At 36.1% G+C, this 10,903-nt stretch overlaps 1 non-coding gene across 1 annotated transcript; it reads left to right on the top strand.

The window, feature by feature from the left end:
- Positions 1–8,103: 8,103 nt before the first annotated feature.
- Positions 8,104–10,343, top strand: LOC101302050. The gene is made up of 4 exons (XR_184272.1): positions 8,104–8,561; positions 8,673–8,706; positions 9,930–10,131; positions 10,271–10,343. It is a non-coding gene; the product is annotated as an uncharacterized LOC101302050 (transcript).
- Positions 10,344–10,903: the final 560 nt, after the last annotated feature.

Here is a 10,903-nt window from a genome sequence, read left to right as displayed (position 1 = left end):
CAATAATCAAGAAATTTGTTGCATGCAAGTATTGATAAAACTTTCATAAAGAAAATCTCAAGGAAACGGACACTAGGCCATATACTTCATCAGACGACAGTCCAAGTCTGTCGTCTGATGTTTTTTTTTATGTCATCTGAGGAGCTGTCGAGTGATGGACTATCAGACGACGGAGAATAGCCGTCGTCTGATACGACATCACACGACATATCTTATGTCGTCTGAGAAGAGAGAAGATTGAAAAATTTCAGTAAACGCACCACAGTTAAGTGTGGACTGAATCAGCATCAAAAAATTGTAAAATCATATCACAAGACACATCAAATGTCGTCTAATTTGTATACCTACCACATATAAGTGTGGACTGATTGGAGAATAATTTGATTTATTGGATTTTTCTATCTAATCACACTTCAATAAAGTGTCGAGTGTGTGAGCTTACAACGTCAAAAATTTGTAATATATGTGGTTATATAGAAGATCTAATGTCACTTATTTGTCGTCTAACTTTGTAAACTATTATACATTTTGCTAGTTGTTCTGTCAGACGACATTTAATTGTACTTTCAATTCTATTCCTACCATAAACTTTTAACTTTTCCGCTTAGACTCTACAATGTAACCACATTTAAATGTTGTCTGAAAAAAGCATTATCATAGTTTATCATGGTTTTTGTCGTGCCGAGATGCTTCACTCAACATATAAGTGTCGTGTGATTGAAAAATAAAAAACGTTCAATCAACATTTTGTCTTGTGACTCCAGCTCACACTGCATATTTGTGTTGAGGTTATGTTGCTTGTTATAAACACATATGTTGTCGCTATAAATTGAACTTCATATATAAAGAAAAACCAAGAATAAAAGAACAAAAGAAACACTTCATTGAACTTTGATAATCCACTTCAATTACAAAATCATTTGAAGTGTAGGAATCCATGAAAATAGCTACAATACCAACTTGTCCTAATCTATATACAACTGCATTTTCATTGCTCCTCCGGCAACTTTAAATCACATTCCTTTCTCCTATGTCCTGTCAAAAATCTGTCAAAGTTCCACTCTCATTGCAAGAACTGATCTGCCAAATAGATGATAAAAAGAAAAGGGAAAACCAAATTTATGTTCACACAAGTCACTAGTACATGCAATATGTAAGAATTTATTTAAAATAGGCAGTATCAATAACGTTAAGAAGGAAAAGAATAGTTTAATGGAGAAAGACCATCATACCGATTCATGTTGGCTGGAAATGCGTTTCTTGGTTAGACAGACTCTACCAACTGATGCAGCCAAAAGAATAAAATGATCCAAGTTACATTAGAAGTTAAAATATTTGTAGATAACATTACTATATTATCAAACCAAAGAACACAGATAGACCTACTGAAAGTGAGCACTTGAAAGCTGCCATAACCCTTTTGCTATTTACCTTTATGGAGAAGTTACTCCATACCACAGTTTTATGCTCGGTATGACAAGGAGATTTAGCTGTAGATCACCCTAATAAATCTAATACTCAAAATCTATGATTAACATAATCAAAATTCTACTATATCTATTGCAGCAGGGATACCCAATTAAGTTAAGTTTGAACTCATCTAAACTTCCCAACCAAGGTTCCGAACAGTAATAAAATTGATATAAATAATTTTTATGTCAATTCTGAAGAACCACACTAAATTACTCAGTACATGTCTACCTAAACAACGAAATTCAAAACCAAACCAATTAAAAAAACTTCATTATCAAATTCATCTATTTCCATACAGAGAACGTGTTTACCTGAAAAGAGAAGCAGCGTTTCTGACAAATGCAAGCAATTTACTTGGAACCAGTGCAATCGATCTTTGAGGTCGCAGACTGCAAAGAGACAAAACTTGAGTAGTGATATATATATATATATATATATATATATGTATAGCAATCGATCAATCAAGTTCGTCTATATGATGAAAGCCTAAACAAAGGAAATTGATAACAAAAACTTAGTAGATCGGCATCCATAGCAGATCGGCATCCATAGTTAGATGGGTGAATAAGAATGGTATGATTAGTTAGATTTATTTTTCTGCTATAAAAACTTACCAAGTGCTTGGTGTTCTTGATCTTCGTCAAATACCGAGAGTGATTGGTCTTTAATGCGGCGAATTTTGTGAGAGATGACTCTAAAAGCTTCAAGAGAGAGCTGTGGAGAAAAGGGAAAAGATTATGGCAAAGGGGCTTTATATATTAGATCAAACGTACGGCAAAGCTGATCAAACTATTGAGACGAAGGAGAGACTAACCAAGAAACTTGAACTGCCAGCGGAGGCGCGTACGGCGTCGTCAGGCTTCAAGGCTTCTGGGTTTTGCTCCTCGGCTTGATCTGAGTCGCCGGACAAGATGGTGGTTGAAGGAAGTCACCGAAAGTTGGGGCTAAGGCTTGATTGTCGAGCTTTGATGGTTGTAGGTGGTGGCTAGAGTTGGAACTTGCCATCAATATGGGTAAGATTTTAACCAAGGTGATGTGTGGCGTGTGATGGTGGTGGTAGTGAGGCGAGACGGTGGCCGGAGTGCCTTTTACGGCAAGGGCAGTGAGGAAGGGAGAGTTGTTGAGGAAGAGGAGAGAGAAGAGAAGAGAGACGGCTAAGAGGAAGAGGGAGAGAAGAATGAGAGTTTTAGGTTCCACTAATCTACTTATACTCAAGCAGAAGTAGATCGGGGAAGAATGGGAGAAATTATGTTTGGGGATCGAAGAATAGGCCGGGTTGGAGAGTAAGTAATGAGGATAAGGCCACAGCTAAAATTTTGATGGAAATTTCAAAAATTTCATTTCAAATTGCTCCAAAATTTGAGCGGAAAGAATACCCTAAACTCTAAACCCTAGTCATGTTGTGGTTCCAATGTCTAAAATTCAAAATATTAAATTTTGACCATCCGATATGATCAGCGTATTTAAATACGGATTTGGTTAAAAATTCACTTAATTTTGATAAAGTTTGGGTCTCGATCCATGCAGTCAACATTAACTTAACTTCATCTAATTAAGCGAATACGCTATTACCCCTACTTATTTACTAGTTTTGGTCGATTATTTCATGCACACACTCTAACATATATGTTATATAGCAGCTTGTGTAGAATTTTCATAAATTTTACCTTTCGGGGATAGAGTTACCCATAGAAGAGGATAAGCGTAAAAGGGTTGACCGCCTCGATCGGGACACAAACGTTACAAAAAATATGTGATTTTTTTACCATAACCATATTTCACTATACGTAACACATCCTGCGGACGGATTTGCAAAATTCTATTTACAACATATAGTTGCTTCACAAATGCACGCACTTACAAAAATGACACTAAACAAGTTATACAACATTAGTAGGCATGTTGTGGTTCCAATGTCTAAAATTCAAAATATTAAATTTCGACCGTTAGATGTGATCAGCAAATTTAAATACGGATATGGTAAAAAATTCACCTAATTTTGATAAAGTTTGGGTTTCGATCGATGTGGTCAACATTAACTCAACATCATCTAATTAAGCGAATACGCTCTTACCTCCTCCTTCTTGACTAGTTTTGGTGGATTCTTTCAAGCACACACTCTCACATATATGTGATGTAGCAGCTCCTGTAAAATTTTTAGAAATTTTACCTTCCGGGGATAGGGCTACCCATAGGGGATAATAAGCGTAAAAAGGGTTGACCCCCTCGATCGGGACACAAACGTTATCGAAAATATGTGATTTTTTTACCACAACCATATTTCAGTATACGTAACGCATCCTGCGGAGAGATTTGTAAAATTCTATTTACAACATATAGTTGCTTCACAAATGCATACACTTAAAAAAAATGGCACTAAACAAGTTATACCACATTAGTAGGCATGTTGTGATTCCAAGGTTTAAAATTCAAAATATTAAATTTCGGCCGTTTGATGTGATCAACGTATTTAAATACAGATATAGTCAAAAATTCACCTAATTTTGATAAAGTTTGGGTCTCGATCGATGTGGTCAACATTAACTCAACTTCATCTAATTAAGCGAATACGCTCTTACCTCCTCCTTCTTGAGTAGTTTTGGTGGATTCTTTCAGGCACACACTCTCACATATATGTGATGTAGCAGCTCCTGTAAAATTTTTAGAAATTTTACCTTCCGGGGATAGGGCTACCCATAGGGGATAATAAGCGTAAAAAGGGTTGACCCCCTCGATCGGGACACAAACGTTATCGAAAATATGTGATTTTTTACCACAACCATATTTCACTATACGTAACTCATCCTGCGGAGGGATTTGTAAAATTCTATTTACAAGATATAGTTGCTTCACAAATGCACACACTTGCAAAAAATGACCACTAAACAAGTTATACCACATTAGTAGGCATGATGTGGTTCCAATGTCTAAAATCCAAAATATTAAATTTCGACCGTCAGATGTGATCAGCAAATTTAAATACGGATATGGTAAAAAATTTACCTAATTTTGATAAAGTTTGGGTCTCGATCGATGTGGTCAACATTAACTCAACATCATCTAATTAAGCAAATACGCTCTTACCTCCTCCTTCTTGACTAGTTTTGGTGGATTCTTTTATGCACACACTCTCACATAATGGTGATGTAGCAGGTCCTGTAAAATTTTCACAAATTTTACCTTCCGGGGATAGGGCTACCCATAGGAAATAAAAAGCGTAAAAAAGGTTGACCGTCTCGATCGAGATCCAAATATTATCGAAAATATGTGATTTTTATATCGTAACCATATTTCACTATACGTAACATATCCTACAGACGAATTTGCAAAATTCTATTTACAAGATATAGTTGCTTCACAAATGCATACACAGACGACATTTATATGTCATCTATACGTAACATATCCTCCTCCTTCTTACCTCCTCAGACGACATTTATATGTCATCTTATTAAATACAATAAAAGGTAACCAAACTCAATATTTAATTATAAATTGAGTATTTTAGGGTCAGAGAGACCACTTTCATATGTCGTATGAAGTTATACATTACAAGGTTCGTACACTCAATTTTATGGGTTTGTTATACGTCATTTGTTTGTCGTCTGAATAAATGAATTTAAGGGTTCAAAATGGAGGTATAAATCAAAGATTTATGGTTGTTTCAGACGACATTAATATGTTGTTGGACGAAGTACATAAAAAGGGGATTAAAAGTAGATTTCGCATTCTTTCAGAGACAACTTTTATATGTTGTCTGACGTATTACCATAAAGTTGCTAAATGTTGCTTTTTTACACTGCATATATATGCCGTCTGAAATTTTGCATATGACAGACAAATTGAGCAACATCCAGAAGTATGAAGGGAGCATGACACTCATACGACTTATACTTCACAAATGTCGTCTGAAGGGTCGAAAAATTAATCAGACGACACAAACTCAAAATCGTCCAAAATATATCGTCTGATGATGTATATGGCCTAGTGGGACTAGCCCCGCTAGTCAAATTAACGACAAAGATAAATAATAACCTTCGTAAAAGAAAGTACCAAAATAACAGACTAGCGCTGCTAGTCAAAACAACATTAAAGGTACGTAAAGACCTTTGTAAAATGAAATATCGAAAAGATGGACTAGCCCCGCTAGTCAAGACAATAAATATTAAAGAAGAAGCAACTATAGCCATACAAGTGAGCCTCCCAGGCTCGGGTGTCTCCCAGGCAAAAGTACTCCCATACTCCCTACACCTTCACGAGAGGGTGTAGGGCTTGCGTGATGTCGTCGACTACATCACATCACCCGAAGGCGGAAAGGGCTTGAGTAACCCCACTTAAAACGTGGAAGCTACATTGCCTCGAAAGGCGGAACAACATGCTAGCATGAATAATAACGATCCAACAAGTATGACATAAATAAAGAAACATAAATCCATGTGATCGAGTTTCCCCGAAACTCATAATTAAAGCATAAGTACGATTCCCAACCGCACTCAAAGAATTCAAAGAGCAAAGAAATTACACTAGGCCATATACATCATCAGACGACACTTTTCAGACGACATATTTTAGACGATTTTGAGTTTGTGTCGTCTGATTAATTTTTCTACCCTTCAGACGACATTTGTGAAGTATAAGTCGTATGAGTGCCATGCTCCTTTCATACTTCTGGATGTTGCTCAATTTTTCTGTGATATGCAAAATTTCAGACGGCATATATATGCAGTGTAAAAAAACAACATTTAGCAACTTTATGGTAATACGTCGGACAACATATAAAAGTTGTCTGTGAAAGAATGCGAAATATACTTTTAATCCCCTTTTTATGTACTTCATCCAACAACATATTAATGTCGTCTGAAACAACCATAAATCTTTGATTTATACCTCCATTTTGAACCCTTAAATTCACTTATTCAGACGACAAACAAATGATGTCTAACAAACCCATAAAATTGAGTGTACGAACCTTGTAATGTCTAACTTCAGACGACATATGAAAGTGGTCTCTCTGACCCTAAAATACTCAATTTATAATTAAATATTGAGTTTGGTTACCTTTTATTGTATTTAATAAGACGACATATAAATGTCGCCTGTGGGAACCTTTTGAGTATTGGATATTATCATGATAGCAATACCTAGCCATGATACAAAATTCAAACACTTTCGATAATGTTCGGGCCTCGGTCGATCCGGTCAACATTAATGGATCATTCTTTAATAAATTCAGACTACATATATATGTTGTTTGATGAGTATTTAAAAAGTCAACACATTTACCAAAATTGAAACACTTTAATCTACTATGGCCGACACTTATATTTTGGATTTGTCAATACTAAAACTCTCATTTAGTATCAGTAAAAGTAATCCATGTAAAAATTTAGACACATTTATCAACCGATTATATAGCTCTCCATAGTGAAGCATAATGAAGTTTAAGTGTAAATATAGTTGACCCATGCGATCGAGACTCAAACTTTTTCGAAAATAGGTAAGTTTCCTACCTTATCCATATTTAACCACTACAATCACATCATACGGTCAAATTTAGCAAATTTTATTTCGTGCATATAGTTAGTTTATAAAGATATACGTTTAGATATAACTTAGTAAACATGTTATAGCACATTAATAGTCATGTTGTAATTCAAGTGAACTAAAATAAAATAGTTAAAGTTTGAGCAGTGGATACGATCATAATAGTGAAACATGGCTATAATACAAAATTCAGACATTTTCATTAATGTTCAGGTCTCGATCAATGTGATCAACTTTAACCGATCAATCTTTAATAGATTCATACTACATATATATGTTGTCTGATAAATACTTTGACAAGTCAAAATGATTAACTTCAAAAAATGATACAAAGACTGGGTTACGAGTTAGGGTATAGCAACTTCATAAGGGTGTTGATCAATTATTTATGTTTTTTTAAAACTACCAATTAATCCTAGCCCTCTATCTTTTAGTTTCTCATCTGAACCGCTGGTCAAACCCTTAAAAGGGTAAGGGCATCTCCAACAATAGTTGTCATACCCATACCTATACTCATAACCCATAAAAAACCTATCTCCAACAATAAAAACCCATACCCAATTATAGGTTCCTACCAGACCCCCGACTCAAAATGGGTCGAGTTGCAGGAAGGAAACCCATTTGTGGGTGACGCGGGACCCAGAAGCAGCAGCTGCATGTGAAGAGTTTGCAGCCGCAGGAGCCACGCGCCAGCTGTCCCACCTGCAGCAGACGCGCGCAAAAGGACAAGAAAACGGGCGGAAAAGAGAGACGCGCGAACGACGCGTTGAAGAGAGATGGATTGGTGTGGGTGGTTTCACGTGCGCTCGGTTGTGGTCCTCCAACGGTCAGAAAAGGCACGGCCCAGATTTGCCTTTCATTCAAAATGAAAGGTCCCGATAAAGTTAGTTGGAAAAAGAAAAAATGAGGCGAAAGAGATTTGGGTATGAGTATGGGTTTTGATATAATGGTTGAAGATAGAATATGAGTTTGAATAGTAATAGGTTTGGGTGACTCAAAATATAAGTATGGGTATGAGTATAGAAAAGATCGCCGGAGATGCCCTCAGAAACCCTAGCCTCTCCATTTCATTTCAGTTCGAGAGGGAAAGAGAGACTTAGACGAGAGCGGTTCCGCACTGACGCCCAATCCTCTCTCTGCTACCATCAACCCACCATCGTTAATCAAGTCCCCTCCCTCTGCTCTTCCTCCTCCTACCCACCAATCCACCATCCTTCGAAGATATCGAAAACTAGTCCAAATCAATTCATGGGTTTTGCATGACCAATCCTCCATAACCCAAAAGATCTCTCGTTTCAATTGATTCAATTCGATTGTCGAAATGGCAGCAGCTCCAGAGCAGCCCCATGAGGTCCTCCCCTGGCTGAGAGCCCTCCCCGTAGCTCCGGAGTACCACCCAACCTGGGCCGAGTTCCAAGATCCGATTGCCTACATTTTCAAGATCGAGAAAGAAGCTTCCCAGTATGGCATCTGCAAAATCATGCCACCTGTCCCTCCGGCGCCGAAGAAGACCGCAATTGCTAACCCCAAATCCCGATTCGAAGGTTATATTTTTAATCTCCATATCTGTTGCTGTTATTTGAGATGCTCTTTTGTTTGAAAATACCGATCCTAGTATAGTAGTATATACTGGTTAATGCTTGAACTTGTTGCAGGGAACTGCTTGCGACTTCGATAAGACAAGCAACGGTTAGATCTCAACCTCTTTGTTTCCGATTTCTATCTCTTCTCGTTGTTTGTTTAATATCCATGCTTCTGGTGAATTGGGTGTTTGTGATTGGGGTTTTGTTGCTTCTCTTGATGGTTTGGCTGCTGATTTGCTTGGACTTGAGCTAGGGAAAACAAAACCTTTCTTATAGCTTAGATTCTAGTTCGGTATGTATTGGGTGTGATTGCTGTGAAATAGTGAAAGGTTTTCTCTATGAATTCGTATGAAGGTTTGATATTGATATATCGATGGATCGTGATTTGTTTGATTTAGTAAAGATACATATCAATATATGCCTCTTTGTAAAGTCTTACCCCTGTTTTGAATTGCAATGAATATAAAAGGGTTGAGAGGATTTTATGTAGCAGCCGTTCTTAGCTTCCTATCTTAATCATACCTTGGTCTTCTGAATTGAAAAGTGTATTTGAGCTGTATCTGTAGAAACTCCTTAATGTGTTCACAGCAAAGTTTTCACTCCTGGGTTGTTATCAAAATCCTATTCTTTCTATTTCCTACACCCGATCTTTATAATAAGTATAATGGGTCCTTGTCAACAATTACCAAGAGCTGATTTGCACTATAAGTAAATTCAGTATTCTTAATGATATCATAATCGTTCTGTTATCGAAAAGTTGATTCTTGATTTCTTTGCTGAAAGTTTGAATCAATTCCTTACTGATAAAAATGTTTTCTCCGAGTATTAATCTTTTCTAAAAAAATCTGAAATTTTGAGTTGGTCTTTCAACAAAGTATCAAGCATAGATGATGTCCTTGTTATGCAAACTTGATCCTTTAGCTTTGAATTGGAGCTAGTCTTTGAGCAATGACTGTACAAGAATCTGTTTGCAACAAACTGCTTTCATCACTTTCAGTTTTACTACAGAAAAGTCCAATTTTTTTCTTATCTATTTGAAGTCCTAAATACAAAATCAGAAGCCACTCTTCTTTTGATAATTAAACTTAGTTTATTATTTAACTACTACAGCTGTGATTGTATTGAGACAAGGAATCCAACCTTTCTTTATAGACTTAGAACTCTCTTTCTTTTCTTAAAAGTGTTTCAGTCGTGTTTCTTCTCATTTTATCTGATCATCAATGAATAGCTACAATTAGTCTCCAGTTGTACCTCTTGTGGAAAATTGTAGTATGTGCATCTAAAGTTTTACAACTGCATAAACCAATGGTTATGTGTTCATCATTGCAGCTGCCTACCTAAGTACTTAGTGGAAATCCTGGTGAGGCTGACCCAAATAACACAACAGTAAGTAATTTATTATTTTGCTTACATTGAACAATTCTTTGGGATGATACTAACTGATGAGTCTTGTGAGTACATATATTTGGTAGCTAGTTCATGTCAAGATACCAGTAGGCAAACAATGTGGTTTTGTTCAATTTGTTAGCAGGTAACAACTCTACTTCCCATTATTGTAGAATTCAGTTTCATTAGTCCTCTCTTTTTCTCTCTTATCTCCCTTTTTCTTTATTAAATGCATGTTGCTGGAATACTCTACCGTGCTTATATTTACATGTGGCATATTTCAGATCTTGTGCAGAGTAGAATGGGCGAGTAGTGGGATCATGAGTGTAGTTATATGTACAGTATGTATTGTTATTGTACACATGTTTTTTACACTTCAAATAATTTTGTAATTGAAGTAGATTCTTAACATTAAATAAAGTGCTACTTTCTTTATTTTATTCATAGTTTTTGACATATAAAGTTCAATTCACAATCACACAACATAAGAACAAGCAACAAGAAAAGAAGCAAGAACGTGAAATCCAATGGACAATCGGACAACATAAATCCTTATAACAAGCAACAAAAATATGAAGTCTAATAGACAATTAAATGATATAAGTCATCACACCCTACAACATAAAAATGTAGCTAAACGAATTATCAGACGACATATATATGTCGTTGGTTTTTCATTGAGACGACATATAGTCTAATAATTTTCCAAATTTGACAACATCAGACGACATTAAATTTGTCATCAGGTGAATGTATTTGTCGTAGTAAGTTCTGTAGCTTGACAATTATATGCAGTGTAAGGTAGTATCACACTACATCTATTTCGATAAATCCTTCAATTTTTCTTCTTTCACTTGACATTTAAATGTTGTTGGTCTTTCATATAGACGACATAAAGTTAGGAAACCTTCAGATAT

Source organism: Fragaria vesca, linkage group LG3 (assembly GCF_000184155.1).
Source record: "Fragaria vesca subsp. vesca linkage group LG3, FraVesHawaii_1.0, whole genome shotgun sequence".
NCBI lineage: Eukaryota > Viridiplantae > Streptophyta > Magnoliopsida > Rosales > Rosaceae > Fragaria > Fragaria vesca.
Note: the sequence above shows the minus strand (reverse complement) of the source record. Positions and strands in the feature narration are given on the sequence as shown.